Source organism: Xenopus tropicalis, chromosome 6 (assembly GCF_000004195.4).
Source record: "Xenopus tropicalis strain Nigerian chromosome 6, UCB_Xtro_10.0, whole genome shotgun sequence".
Taxonomy (NCBI): Eukaryota; Metazoa; Chordata; class Amphibia; order Anura; family Pipidae; genus Xenopus; species Xenopus tropicalis.
In genome coordinates, this window is record NC_030682.2 from 148,132,354 (window position 1) to 148,148,102 (window position 15,749).

At 47.3% G+C, this 15,749-nt stretch overlaps 1 protein-coding gene across 5 annotated transcripts in view; it reads left to right on the forward strand.

Moving 5' to 3' along the window:
- The first annotated feature begins 11,285 nt into the window (after positions 1–11,285).
- The window catches only part of adgrb1 (adhesion G protein-coupled receptor B1), a 387,039-nt gene continuing 382,575 nt past the window's right edge, over positions 11,286–15,749 (forward strand). For 4 of the 5 annotated variants that reach the window (XM_031903763.1, XM_031903765.1, XM_031903764.1 and 1 more), the window contains exon 1: positions 11,286–12,657. The gene's annotated coding sequence lies outside the window, so the exon portion shown is untranslated. The remainder of the gene's footprint in view (positions 12,658–15,749) is intronic. The other variant, XM_012953240.3, reaches the window with a different exon arrangement.

Below are 15,749 nucleotides of genomic sequence, written 5' to 3' on the forward strand. Positions count from 1 at the left end.
ATATAGAAACATTGGGGTAACAGTCACCCCGCTATAGTTCCAGGGGTATCCAGGGCACAAATAAGCACTCACCCCAAATCCCCCCCTTACTGGCCTTCAGGCTGGGCCCCCTTAGCCCATAACAAGGTTACAGATATATAGAAACATTGGGGTAACAGTCACCCTGCTATAGTTCCAGGGGTACCCAGGGCACAAATAAGCACTCACCCCAAATCCCCCCCCTAACTGGCCTTCAGGCTGGGCCCCCTTAGCCCATAACAAGGTTACAGATATATAGAAACATTGGGGTAACAGTCACCCCGCTATAGTTCCCGGGGTACCTAGGACAGGCAATGGGTACCCATACCAAGACCCACCCCAGATTCATTTGCTTTGATCCCACTGAGGGGACACAGGGGCCCATTATAAAGTGAGTATTATCAGACTACATTGGGGGGGGCTCACTAAGGGATGTTTACCAATCAGGAATCAGGTTATTTATTTAGTGTAACGGATACACATTGGGCCCAGGGGCAGGCAGAGCTGGGGAAGTTATTCCCTCGTTAGATTTAGATTCATCTCCAGTTTATCATTGAGAGTTTAATATTCAGGAGGTTTAATTAAATGTTGGAAAACCTGCAAGAAGGCTTATTAGTACAAGCAGCCCGGGGGCAGCCGCTGGGTATATTAATACTCCTGTCTCTTCTCTGCGAATGGGGGGAACTCATTCATTGTGACTCACGATACATTGTAGCATCTCCTTGTCCTTCCGGAATCTCACGATGAGACCGGGGCCCTCGCTCTTTTGTGTGACACCCACTAGTGATCCCGCACACAGGTACCCCACTCTAAGCTCCCATATCACCATGTTATTGTGCCCGGCGGCACCTTTGGATCCCGGCACGGAGGGTTTGGTAACCGTTCTGCACCCTTGTGCACGACTCCAGGCAGCAGAGGGGAGTAGGGTGGGGGGCTCCTTTCTGTTTATGAAGCTTTATGTGTGGGTGCCATTATGTGGGTGTAGTGATGAACGAATCTGTTCCGTTTCACTTCGCCGAAAAATTTGCGAATCGTTCAAAAGATTCGCGAAACGGCGAAAATGTGGCACGTCCAAATATAATTGTCGCCCACGGCTATTCTTTTTTCGCCCACGGCTATTCTTTTGTCGCACGCCTATTCTTTAGACGCCCACGGCTATTCTTTTGTCGCACGGCTATTTTTTTGTCGCTCGCGACTATTTTTTTGTCGCCCACGGCTATTCTTTTGTCGCACGCCTATTCTTTTGTCGCCCACGGCTATTCTTTTGTCGCCCACGGCTATTCTTTTGTCGCCCACGACTATTTTTTTGTCGCCCATGGCTATTATTTTGTCGCACAGCTATTCTTTTGTCGCCCGCAACTATATTTTTTTTTGTCGTCCACAACTATTTTTTTGTCGCCCACAGCTATTCTTTTGTCGCCCACGGCTATTTTTTTGTCGCCCACAGCTATTCTTTTGTCGCCCACGACTATTTTTTTGCCACCCACGGCTATTTTTTGTCGCCCACGGCTATTCTTTTGTCGCACAGCTATTCTTTTGTCGCCCACGACTATTTTTTTGTTGCCCACGGCTATTCTTTTGTCACACGGCTATTCTTTTGTCACCCGTAGCTATTCTTTTGTTGCCTATTTTTTTGATGCGGGCGACAATTTTTGCACGCTCTGCAAATTTTTTCATCCATTTCACAAAACAATCCGCCAATGGCGAAACGTGGAAATTCGCCGCAAATCCATGCCTGGCAAAACATTTCACCCATCACTATGTGGGTGCCATTCCTACAGCAGAGGGGACACAGCTGCCGATAGAGTAAATAGGGACTGTAATGTGCATTCCCAGTGCCCCAGGGCCAAATAAATGCCATTTTTCTTCCATGATACCTGGTAGCTCCATAGACACAAATACAGGGGGGGGGGGGGGGTCATATATTCACAGATAGCGAAACAGGGGACCAGGAAATGTGCATTGATTTATACCCCCCCCTGTCCCCATGTGTTTGTAGAGCAGGACAAGGGGCAAAGTGCAAATAAGGTGCAAACCCTCATGTTTTACACTCAGGGAAACCATCAGAAACTTTAGGGCCCGGTACAAGTTATTCATTTGGGGCCCCCACAAGCACACAGTACCGAAATGTTGGCCACGCCCCTTGTGCGTGCAATATAAAGGGGGGACAATGGGGGAAGCTAGCTGAGTTGATCTCTGAGCACTGGGCCCCCTAAAGTGCCCCATGTTTGTTTTCAGTGGGTGTCAAAAATTGTACTGGCAGAAGGGGTTGGGGAGAGGCACTGCCCATGGGGTAATTATAGAGTAGGAAAGCCCATGGTTGCAGGGGGGCCTGGGGGGCAGGAGGGACCGAGACTGTGGGGGCTACTTCCTTGACTATTAAGAAAAAAGGAATTCTGGGAACTAATCCCAAAGAGCTCTCTGAGCAGTAATTATCCTGATCTTTAGTCAATAGGATTAACCCATGTAAATTTTGTCTTTGGGATTAGTTCCCAGAATTCCTTGTGTTTATTTGCATACGTATGAAGCGTCTCCTGAACCCTAATGACATATTCGTGGATTAACACCCCTGGCTCTACCTAAGATGATTAGAAAACCCTGCGCTACACTGATGAGCCCCAAGCAGACTGCTGAGACCTGGACCACGGGGTCTGCTTTATGGTAGCACCTTTCTGCTTTATGGTAATTACGCCACTACCCATAGTGCTGTAGAATAATTAGGGGCAGGGGCGTAACTACAGAGGAAGCAGTGGGCCAGGGGTATAGGGGACCCAGTAGGGCTCTAATTAATGAGCAATTTCCATATATTTCGGGTGGAATGGTTTGGGGCCCTAAATTGGACTTGCTAGTTACACCACTGGGCAGAACCTTTCTATTGTGGAGACCCGGTGTTCCTTGCTCATGAACAGAACCATTCTGTTATGGAGACCCAGTGCTCCCCACTCATGAACAGAACCATTCTGTTATGGAGACCCAGTGCTCCCCGCTCATGAACAGAACCATTCTGTTATGGAGACCCGTTCATGAGCAGAACCATTCTGTTATTGAGACCCACTCATGAGTAGAACCATTCTGTTATGAAGACCCGGCGCTCCCTGCTCATGAGCAAAACCATTCTGTTATTGAGACCCACTCATGAACAGAACCATTCTGTTATGGAGACCCAGCATTTCCAGCTCATGAGCAGAACCATTCTGTTATGGAGACCCACTCATGAGCAGAACCATTCTGTTATGGAGACCCAGCATTTCCAGCTCATGAGCAGAACCATTCTGTTATTGAGACCCACTCATGAGCAGAACCATTCTGTTATGGAGACCCAGCATTTCCAGCTCATGAGCAAAACCATTCTGTTATTGAGACCCACTCATGAGCAGAACCATTCTGTTATGGAGACCCAGCATTTCCAGCTCATGAGCAGAACCATTCTGTTATGGAGACCCACTCATGAGCAGAACCATTCTGTTATGGAGACCCACTCATGAGCAGAACCATTCTGTTATGGAGACCCAGCATTTCCAGCTCATGAGCAGAACCATTCTGTTATGGAGACCCACTCATGAGCAGAACCATTCTGTTATGGAGACCTGGCACGTTTGGTATCGGGGCCCCTTTGGACTTGGGTTCTGCTTCCCCTGGCCCAGGTTGCATGAAGCAGATGGGAGGCAGCGGAACCAAGGTACCAGCCAGCACACAAATCATCGCTCCTTTAATGCTTATTACGTGGGGAATTGGTTCTGCTTCCACAAAGCGAGTGAAATATTTTCCAGGCGCTGCTAATTGATTGCATGAGATCTGTTTTGCCTCTTTAAAATCTAAAATGTTTATGTTGCGTCTAAATTCCAATTTGTTTACTTACACCTTGTCACATCCCTCACTTCTGCTTGGCAATCACATTATTCTACTGGGCTCACTGGTATCTGCCGCTCCCCCACCCTCACAGAACTCTCATGGGGTAACCTGGGCTCCATTATAATCTTATTCTCCCTCCGTGGCCCCCGGGGCATGCTGGGAAATGTAGTCAAAAGCAGCAGCTGCCTTCATGGCATTATCAAGAGAAGCAACAGAGGGTTCTGAGGCTGAAACTTACCCTTTAAATGTCAGCCTGGACGTTGCTGAAACGGAACTCCCAGAATTCCTTACTATATAGGCCTAAAGTTGTGATGAAGCGAATGCTCCTCCGTTTAGACTGAGCGGATTTCCCTTTTGTAAATGGTGCTAATTATTATTTATGGCGTTGGCGCCGGAGGAGCCACACACGCCCATTCCGCAGCCGGAGGTTCTGCTTGTATAAAACCCATATCACTTATTAATACCTGCCTGTCTGATCTAAATGAAAACTGATGAGTTCTGTCCGCTGAGATGTCGTCTATTTACAGAACATCTTAAGTAATTGTTCCAGGGCTTGGCCGGTCCAGTTATTGCACATCAGATGGAATTTAAATCCTCCCTTTGTACTTGTCTGTTACTGGGGGTCGTCTATATATATCTCTCTCTGGCTTCTCTGAAGGTGAAACTGAGCCGGACAGAAAGCTCTCATAGCCCTCCCATTGTGTTATTGTCTCCTTATGGGAATCTAGCACATCAATATCTGGAAATGGGTATCCATAACAACAGCATTAGTACTATGGAGTTGGGTGGGGTTCAAATAATTGTTTCAAAGGCCGGTGAATAAGTTCAAGGCTTTCAACCTTATATATCTCCAAGTAGCCCAAACACTGACTGGTAGGGCCATAAGCCAATCTGTAACACTATAATATGGCCCATGTATAACGCTATAATATGGCCCACGTGTAACGCTATAATATGGCCCATGTGTAACACTATAATATGGCCCACGTGTAACGCTATAATATGGCCCATGTGTAACGCTATAATATGGCCCATGTGTAACGCTATAATATGGCCCATGGGTAACGCTATAATATGGCCCGTGTGTAACGCTATAATATGGCCCATGTGTAACGCTATAATATGGCCCATGTGTAACGCTATAATATGGCCCATGTGTAACACTATAATACGGCCCATGTTTAATACTATAATATGGCCCATGTGTAACGCTATAATATGGCCCATGTGTAACGCTATAATATGGCCCATGTGTAACGCTATAATATGGCCCATGTGTAACGCTATAATATGGCCCATGTGTAACGCTATAATATGGCCCATGTGTAACGCTATAAGACGGCCCATGTGTAACACTATAATACGGCCCATGTTTAATACTATAATATGGCCCATGTGTAATACTATAATACGGCCCATGTGTAATACTATAATACGGCCCATGTGTAACGCTATAATACGGCCCATGTGTAACGCTATAATATGGCCCATGTGTAACGCTATAATATGGCCCATGTGTAACGCTATAATATGGCCCATGTGTAACACTATAATATGTCCCATGTTTAATACTATAATATGGCCCATGTGTAATACTATAATACGGCCCATGTGTAATACTATAATATGGCCCATGTGTAACACTATAATATGGCCCATGTGTAATACTATAATACGGCCCATGTGTAATACTATAATATGGCCCATGTGTAACACTATAATATGGCCCATGTGTAACACTATAATATGGCCCATGTGTAATACTATAATACGGCCCATGTGTAACGCTATAATAAGGCCCATGTGTAATACTATAATATGGCCCATGTGTAACACTATAATATGGCCCATGTGTAATACTATAATATGGCCCATGTGTAATACTATAATATGGCCCATGTGTAACACTATAATACGGCCCATGTGTAATACTATAATATGGCCCATGTGTAATACTATAATATGGCCCATGTGTAATACTATAATACGGCCCATGTGTAATACTATAATATGGCCCATGTGTAATACTATAATATGGCCCATGTGTAATACTATAATATGGCCCATGTGTAATACTATAATATGGCCCATGTGTAATACTATAATACGGCCCATGTGTAATACTATAATATGGCCCATGTGTAATACTATAATATGGCCCATGTGTAATACTATAATATGGCCCATGTGTAATACTATAATACGGCCCATGTGTAACACTATAATATGGCCCATGTGTAATGCTATAATATGGCCCATGTGTAATACTATAATATGGCCCATGTGTAATACTATAATACGGCCCATGTGTAATACTATAATATGGCCCATGTGTAATACTATAATATGGCCCATGTGTAATACTATAATATGGCCCATGTGTAATACTATAATATGGCCCATGTGTAATACTATAATATGGCCCATGTGTAATACTATAATATGGCCCATGTGTAATACTATAATATGGCCCATGTGTGGGCGCCTCACTGGCATCATTTGCTGTGGTTGTTTGGTCTGACAGGAGTTATAGATATTATAGATATTATATAGATAATGTATCTGTCTCTAGGCGCTATAGATAGATAGTATAGATATATAGATAATGTATATGCCTATGCGTTACAGCAGGGGCAGAGACCAACAAGGGAATGGGCAGAATCAGGGGCAGCAGGGGCAGAGACCAAGCAGGGAATGGGCAGAATCAGGGGCAGTCTTTGCAAGGATGGAGGTAGTGACCAGACAGACAGGGGCAGATACCAGGCAGGGACAGGGCAGGAGCACTCACTTGGTAATGTAGGGAAATGAATCAGGGTGCCAGGGCCGGGCAGTGCAGGGGCAATTACCATGCAGCACAGATGCATTCATTTGGCATTGAACAGATATTAGTATGGGGCAAGCAGGGCAGTTACCGGGCAGGGTAGGGGCAGTTACCAGGCAGGGAAGGGGCAGTTACCAGGCAGGGAAGGGGCATTGATTTGGCATTGAACAGATATTAGTATGGGTCAAGCAGGGCAGTTACCGGGCAGGGAAGGGGCAGTTACCGGGCAGGGAAGGGGCAGTTACCGGGCAGGGAAGGGGCAGTTACCAGGCAGGGAAGGGGCATTGATTTGGCATTGAACAGATATTAGTATGGGGCAAGCAGGGCAGTTACCGGGCAGGTAAGGGGCAGTTACCGGGCAGGGAAGGGGCAGTTACCGGGCAGGGAAGGGGCAGTTACCGGGCAGGGAAGGGGCAGTTACCGGGCAGGGAAGGGGCAGTTACCGGGCAGGGAAGGGGCAGTTACCGGGCAGGGAAGGGGCAGTTACCAGGCAGAGGTGAATGCCAGGTTTATGGGGGGGGGTACAAACGCTAGATCCGCAGATGGGAAGAGACGCTAAAAGCGCATGAAATCGTTGGCAGAAGAACAGCAGACGCAGCGTAAGAAGCAGCGTCAGACGCAATGAATCGCAGAGGCCGACAGCTGAGAACTGAATGATCGATTTGGCGGTGTCACATGTGAAAGGGTTTTGCTGCCAATCATTTGCCGCAGCCGGGACGCGAGGGGTTAAGGTTGAAGGGGAAATAAAAGAAGGGTCATCGCTTTCCCTTTATCGGGGGCATCAGAGTGCGTCGCAGCGATACCAGCGATCAATTGTAGCTTTTATCTGTCCCAGGCACTGACTGCCCTGCCCCCCCCTGTGCCCCCCGCCCAGTGCCCCCCGGGACACACTGCGCTACTGTATGCCCCCCCCCCCCCCCGACTCGCATTGATTCCGACTCCCGGGCCCCGGGGCTATGAAGGGACATCTGTGCCCGATCCGCTGGGAGTCATTTGGGCTCTTAACCCCCTGCTGCCCCCGCACTGCAGCTGCTCCCTGTCTGCACTACTCCTGTACCCTAACTGCCCTCTACTATCTGCCCTACTGATACTATCTACACTACTCCTGTACCCTAACTGCCCTCTACTATCTGCCCTACTGATACTATCTACACTACTCCTGTACCCTAACTGCCCCCTAATATCTGCCCTACTGATACTATCTACACTACTCCTGTACCCTAACTGCCCTCTACTATCTGCCCTACTGATACTATCTGCACTACTCCTGTACCCTAACTGCCCTCTACTATCTGCCCTACTGATACTATCTGCACTACTCCTGTACCCTAACTGCCCTCTACTATCTGCCCTACTGATACTATCTACACTACTCCTGTACCCTAACTGCCCTCTACTATCTGCCCTACTGATACTATCTACACTACTCCTGTACCCTAACTGCCCTCTACTATCTGCCCTACTGATACTATCTGCACTACTCCTGTACCCTAACTGCCCTCTACTATCTGAACTACCGATAGTTGCACTACTACTGTATCCTGGCTGTACTACCGATAGTTGCACTACTAGTGTATCCTGGCAACTGCCCTCTACTATCTGCACTAATGACAGATGCACTACAACTATTTCTACTATATACACTACTGCTGTCACCTGTGCACTACTGATAGTTGCACTACTACTGTATCCTGGCTGCACTACTGATAGTTGCACTACTACTGTATCCTGGCTGCACTACTGATAGTTGCACTACTACTGTATCCTGGCTGCACTACTGATAGTTGCACTACTACTGTATCCTGGCTGCACTACTGATAGTTGCACTACTACTGCATCCTGGCTGCACTACTGATAGTTGCACTACTACTGTATCCTGGCTGCACTACTGATAGTTGCGCTACTACTGTATCCTGGCTGCACTACTGATAGTTGCACTACTACTGTATCCTAACTGCCCTCTACTATCTGCACTAATGACAGATGCACTACTACTATTTCTACTATATACACTGCTGCTGTCACCTACTTGCACTACTACTGTCTACACTACTACTGTATCCTAGCTGCACTACTGATAGTTGCTACTATGCAAGCTTCTACTATCTGCACTGCTGCTGTCTCCTAGCAGCACTACTACTACTGTCTTTACACTACTTCTGAATCCTAACTGCACTACTGCTCTTATTTGCACTACTACTACCTGCACTACTACAGTATTACTAATACACAATTAATATCAGTTGCGCTATTGCTGTTTCTAAGCTGTGCTACTAATACTAGCTGCACTAATGCTGTTTTGTGCTGCATTACTACTAGGTGCTCTGCGGTTGTCTGCTAGTTGCACTGCTATTACTAATAGCTTCTCTACAATGAATTTTAGTTATAATATTGCTGTCTCTAAGCTGTACTACTACTAGTGTCCCTAATGCTGTTTTCCTGCTGCTCTGCTACTGACTGCTCTTCCACTGTTTCCTACTTGCACTGCTGCTGCCTCCTAGCTGCACTACTACTACTAACAGCTGCACTACTGCTACTAACAGCTGCACTACTACTACTAACAGCTGCACTACTGCTACTAACAGCTGCACTACTACTACTAATAACTGCACTACTGCTACTAACAGCTGCACTACTACTACTAATAACTGCACTACTGCTACTAACAGCTGCACTACTACTACTAATAACTGCACTACTGCTACTAACAGCTGCACTACTACTACTACTAATAACTGCACTACTGCTACTAACAGCTGCACTACTGCTACTAACAGCTGCACTACTACTACTAACAGCTGCACTACTGCTACTAACAGCTGCACTACTACTACTAATAACTGCACTACTGCTACTAACAGCTGCACTACTACTACTAATAACTGCACTACTGCTACTAACAGCTGCACTACTACTACTAATAACTGCACTACTGCTACTAACAGCTGCACTACTGCTACTAATAACTGCACTACTGCTACTAACAGCTGCACTACTGCTACTAATAACTGCACTGCTGCTACTAACAGCTGCACTACTGCTACTAATAACTGCACTACTGCTACTAACAGCTGCACTACTGCTACTAATAACTGCACTACTGCTACTAACAGCTGCACTACTGCTACTAATAACTGCACTACTGCTACTAACAGCTGCACTACTGCTACTAATAACTGCACTGCTGCTACTAACAGCTGCACTACTGCTACTAATAACTGCACTACTGCTACTAACAGCTGCACTACTGCTACTAATAACTGCACTACTGCTACTAATAACTGCACTACTGCTACTAATAACTGCACTACTGCTACTAATAACTGCACTACTGCTACTAACAGCTGCACTACTACTACTAATTGCTGTACTACTACTACTACTAATAACTGCACTACTACTGCTAGGTGCAGCAACCCCACAGCAAAATAATCCCCCAATCCTCGCTGCCTCCCTATTACAGTAAAACACCATCACTGCTACAAACAAGCCCCCATAGAGCCCCAGAGCCCCCAGCCAATAAAAGGGACAAGCAATCCAACCCCTAGTATTCAACCCCCCCCCCATACACAAACCTACACTGGATCCAAGACAATCCTACATCCTGATTGGCAGAATCTCAAACAAAAATCTGCGTTACAAGAAGCATCCAGCCCCCCAATCAAACTGTCTGGGATTTTATACCCCCAGCCCCCCCCCCCCTACATTGACAAATCCCAGTCACATTATACTGCCCAGCTGCCCAAGAAATGTAATTAGTATTGTGTAATTAGTATTTTCCTAACCACCCCATACAAAATACCTTCACTAGATGCCCCCCCTTATCAATGCCCCTAACTGTGTAGTATTCTATATATTCCATTCTATACCCCCCCCCTGCCTATATAAGAGTCCTGCCCATCTAACCCTTTCACTGCCTCCACACAATATAAATAAGTACCCAACAGGTGCCTCCCCCCCCCCAAAAGCCCAAATACCAACCCCGAAATACTACTCTACAGCAGTCAGAAGGGCAAACCCACTGAGGTGTCTCTTTTACCTGCAGTGACTCCCTGTTGGTACCAGCACCCATTATGGGCCAGCGCTTAGGTGCCAGGAGCAGGGCCCATACACACACAGGTACACCCCCCCCCCATGAGGAACAACTTAGGATCCTGCAGAGTGAGAGAGGGGGGCACCACCCAAGCCCCTTTGCCTGACTCCTGTCCCTCCTGCTCTCGTTTCAGCACCGGGCAGGGTGACAGCGCTCGGAGGTCCCCAGGCTTCTCCTCCATCTCCTCCATCTCCTCCATCTCCCGGTTGGTTCATTCCATCACTGCTCCTTCATGGGAACCCCCAGGGCTGCTCCGGAGGGGGGGGGGGCAGATGGCCGCCTGCAGAAGGTGAATCACTTGTTTCAACTCATTCGGACCCCCCCTCCCTCCCAAGACCAGCCCACCCATTCCCCCCACCCAAACACTCCATTTCTCAGGAGCTCTGCCTTCATCCTTAGCTTCAACTTTCTCCACTTGCCTTGGGGAGGCCACTCAGCTTGTCCCCTCCCCCTGCAGATGCAAACTTGTTTAGTAGGAACTAGCCCATTGACACACACAGAGCAAGAGAAGGAAAAGCCCTGCTCCCTTGTGCTGTGCGGAGCCCGGCAGAACCCAGCAGCAGAGCCTGGCAGTATAGCCTGGCAGAACCCAACAGCAGAGCCTGGCAGTATAGCCTGGCAGAACCCAACAGCAGAGCTTGGCAGCAGAACCCAACAGCAGAGCTTGGCACAACCCAGCAGCAGAGCCTGGCAGTATAGCTTGGCAGAACCCAACAGCAGAGCCTGGCAGTATAGCCTGGCAGAACCCAACAGCAGAGCCTGGCAGTATAGTCTGGCAGAACCCAAAAGCAGAGCCTGGCAGTATAGCCTGGCAGAACTCAACAGCAGAGCTTGGCAGCAGAACCCAACAGCAGAGCTTGGCACAACCCAGCAGCAGAGCCTGGCAGTATAGCCTGGCAGAACCCAACAGCAGAGCCTGGCAGTACAGCCTGGTAGAACCCAGCAGCAAGCCTGGCAGCAAAGTCCATCAGCAGAGCCTAACAGTACAACCCAGCAGCAGAGCCTGGCAGCAGAGCCTATCAGCAAAACCCATAAGCAGAGCCTGGCAGAAGAACCTGGCAGCAGAACCCATCAGCAGAGCCATTAGCAGAGCCCATAAGCAGAGCCTGGCAGTACAACCCAGCAGCAGAGCCCATAGCAGAGCCCATAGCAGAGCCTGTGATGCTTGCAGGGAAGCAGAGCTGTCAGGGTTGTGAGGAATCAGAGTTTTCGAGTTGTGTGTTTGTCTGTGCGACTGTTGTGCGTTTTATTCTTGCTGCTGTCTCTTGCTGGCTGCTCCCTCCCTCCCACTCCCTCTCTCTCTCTCTCTATTTTCTCTTCCCTTCTCCTCTCTCTCTCTCTCACTCTCTCTCTCTCTCTCTCACTCTAATGTGTGATCTGGAAAGCTTATAAAGCCTGATGTAATTCTTAATGCAGCCCCTGGCTACACAGACTGGATGTAGTTGCTGAGAGTCGGGAGAAGCAGTGCGGGCAGCAGGGGAAGCGAATACCGCTGGATTGTACCGTCTGTGGCTCCGGGAAGCCGATCGCTTTGCGTCAAGGGGGGAAAAAAAAGGCGAATTGTTCCGAAGACTTTGCTGGTCTCATTGGATCTAAGCGATTATTGGCGTTTATTGGCGTTTAACGGCACCGTTTCCATAAGGGATTTTATTTTCCTCCCTTCCTCCCAGGGCTGAATGTGTCTCCGCTCCGAAACGCTCGATCGCGATTGAAGTTGAGCCGAGAACCCCATTCTCGCCGTTATCATTCCGTAAGGACTTTGCGCATTTCAGCCTGTTGGAAAGGGGGGGATTTGTACCGGGGGGGCTGAATATTTATTCCCTGGAATGTCTTTTTGCACCGGAGGAGCCCGTTTAAAGTGAAAGAGTTGAAGGTAAGGAAAGTTATTCCATGGAATGTTCTTGATTCAAGGGGGGGGGGGGGGGGGTAGGATTTTGGGGAGAATGCTGAGAAGAGATGGGGGGCAATGGTTTTATTTGCTTGTTAGGATTCAACTTTTATATCCCTGAATCCATGGGCAGGGAATGTATTGGGGGGGCATTATGTATTATGGAAATATTGCCTTGTTTAATAGAGAAATAGGGGGGAATGTGCTTGTTTCTATGTATCTATGTGGGGAGTACAGCCCCAGGGATATCTGCATGGGCAGCCACATAGGGACATAGATCATACGTGTAAGGAGTTCAGTTATCATAAGGATCATACTAACATGGGGGTTATTGGGCACCCTGGTGATGGTTAATGGTCAGTCTGGGTTCTGCCCCCCCACATGTGTATACAATTGCCCCGCAGTATTGGGCAGAGTGGGTGCAGCGGTGCATTGAGAGGGTCCCACTGCAACATGTGATTTGTGCTACTGGATATCGAGCCCCCACGTTCACTGCGCTGGATATGGACACATTGCCTCCAGCAGATCATTCCTGTGCTCTAAGGAGCCCCATAGACCCTTGAAGTTCTCACTTGGGTGATGGAATGAGACCGGTGGCCAAGTCCCCCAGTGCCACGTTGGTGGCATCTCCTCTCCCACAATCAGTAATTACTAGGTGTGGGAATTACACGCATGTAGGAGTTAATGTCACGTTGCCTCATCTCCAAGTCATTGTCCCCACGTCTTGTCATCAAGCTCCGAGCTGCCCGACTTGCTCGTTGAGTTATTAAAATGCAAATACCTTGGGCAGGAAAGAGACATTTGCTCCAAGGTGAGACGCTCTGCCGCGGCTAGAGACAGCAATTAGAGCTGCATCTTCTTATAGGAACCCAGTCTGCTCATTGGGAGATGAGGCAACGTTAGCACCGGGCAATAGGGACTGCTGCAGCTCCATGCACCCCCATACTCGTCTAATCAGGATTTGAGCTGAGATGATTGGTGCCCAAGTGCTTTATACCCAAGTCAGCAGTCCCCTACAGGGTTGGTGCATGCAGATGACTTGTTGAGCCTGTTCCTTGCCTACATGATCCCCCATTTAACCTACACCCCCAAATATTGCCCTGTCTTTATCACCCCCCCCCTCCCCAGCCTGCTTGTGTGCAATGTCCAATGGCCACATGATCCCACTTACCTTCTCCGTGACTAAACCCCAAAAAAAATCCTCCCCGAGGAGAAGTGAGAAATTCCCAGCTTGTGAGAATGACACCTCCACCCGCCAGAAACATTTGTTAATAAGATTTTACCAATTACGCCGGGAAACTCGCCTCTATTTTCAGCTGCCAGAGATTTGATTTTTTTTTTATTTCAAAAATGTGCCCATTGTGCTGAATTTGGGTGCTAATTTGTGTCGCGCCGGCTGCTGTGTGAGGGTTAATGTGCCCTTTGCTACAAACAGCTGCCTACTGCAATGATTTATTTAATGGGTTTAACACTATAAGTACATTCCAGCGATAGGGAAAACTAACCAGCAATGCTTTATACTAAATAATGCCCCAATGCTGAGCTGAATGGTGGGGGGGTATTACTGGTTCTGCCCAACGTGGGATTGAGTGTCTTCATATCAACGACTCCATCTACTTGTTGACAAATAATATGGGAACGTTCAATAGAACAATCACTATAGAACAATCACTACTTGCATTCAGATAAAGACTTCCCAGCAGGGAATGCAGAGGTCATTGGGTGCCATTGGGCCATTGTTTGGGTGCAGCAAGGAGATTGATTGACACAGAGACCTTTCAGCCGACAGAGGTGGAATTGTTGGTCCATTATGTTCCTGAGATTCCTTCAGCCGCAGGAAGGAGACATCTCACTAGGGTTCCAGTTCCGATGATAGATGGCTTATTTCAGTAGAGTGGGTGCTGGTCCTACAGAAGGCTCTGAAGATAATGAAATAAGCTTATTTTGGACTTTTTGTGAACATTAGGTGTATTTTATTCAAACCTGAGAGGAAGAAAGCTCTTCTGGACTCAATGCCAGGGGTATTAAAAAGCCAACCTGCCTTAGTCCCTAGAACTCCGACCGTTCCTCTGTGGTTCTGTCTCAAGTCTCAAGGGGTGGGAGGGTTGAGTCCTGCCCAGGTTAGGGTTATATGCTTCCTGGTGAAGGGGTTACCCCATTTTAACATTTTTTTCTTGAGTGGGGGGGTAAGGGTAAAAATTCTAAATCTTAGGTTCTGGGTGGAGATCCAATGATGAGTGGATTGATGGAGGCAAATGTGCAGTCGAAACAATTATTTTACTCAGACCTCATACAACGTAATGACTCAGTATCGGACCTTAATGCCCATTGGTCATTCCCTTCTGCATTGAGATTCTGTCTAATCCAACTTCAGCAATAAGATGGTCAGAATATCTCATTTTTGACCCCAGTACAAACACAGCCCATTCTTCCCAGGGGCATTAGCCTATATCATATGATACTGCACCACTGCCCAGTGCCTTATTATGTCATTGCAACACTAAACCAAGGGGAACATTAGTCCTTTCATTGCATTTATCAGTGCGGCAGTTTTATACTGCGTTTATATGTTGTGTAATGTTATATCTTAAACAGCAATGGGCCTTCAGGTGTTGTTCAGCTACAGCTACCAGGGGTATCAAAAGGGGATGCTGGGAGCTGTAGTTCCCTACAGTGTTGAAAACTGCTGCAACTAATTGTAGCCACCAGGTAGTAGTTTAAATGACTGCCAATGGGCAAGAATAAAGCTTTATCTTCACTGTCGGACTGCATTCCGGTTGCTAGGATAACTGTCCCTACCAACCAGACGGTAGTCGTAAGCACCAGGTTTGATACAATTAAATAATCTAAATCAGACAATTTTCTTGTGAGATGCCTAAAGATATTTAAAGGCAAATTTCCCCTTTAGAGCAGGATTATGAGGACCCTTTGCCCCTGATATTCCACTGCAGGGAGGTAGCTTTAATAGGAATGATGAATAAAAACCTTCATAGTCGTGTTTAATAGGAATATTGCCCTAAAACAGTGTTACAGATGTTTCTACTTCCCCCCAAAAAACCTGGGGGGAAATATCTGGG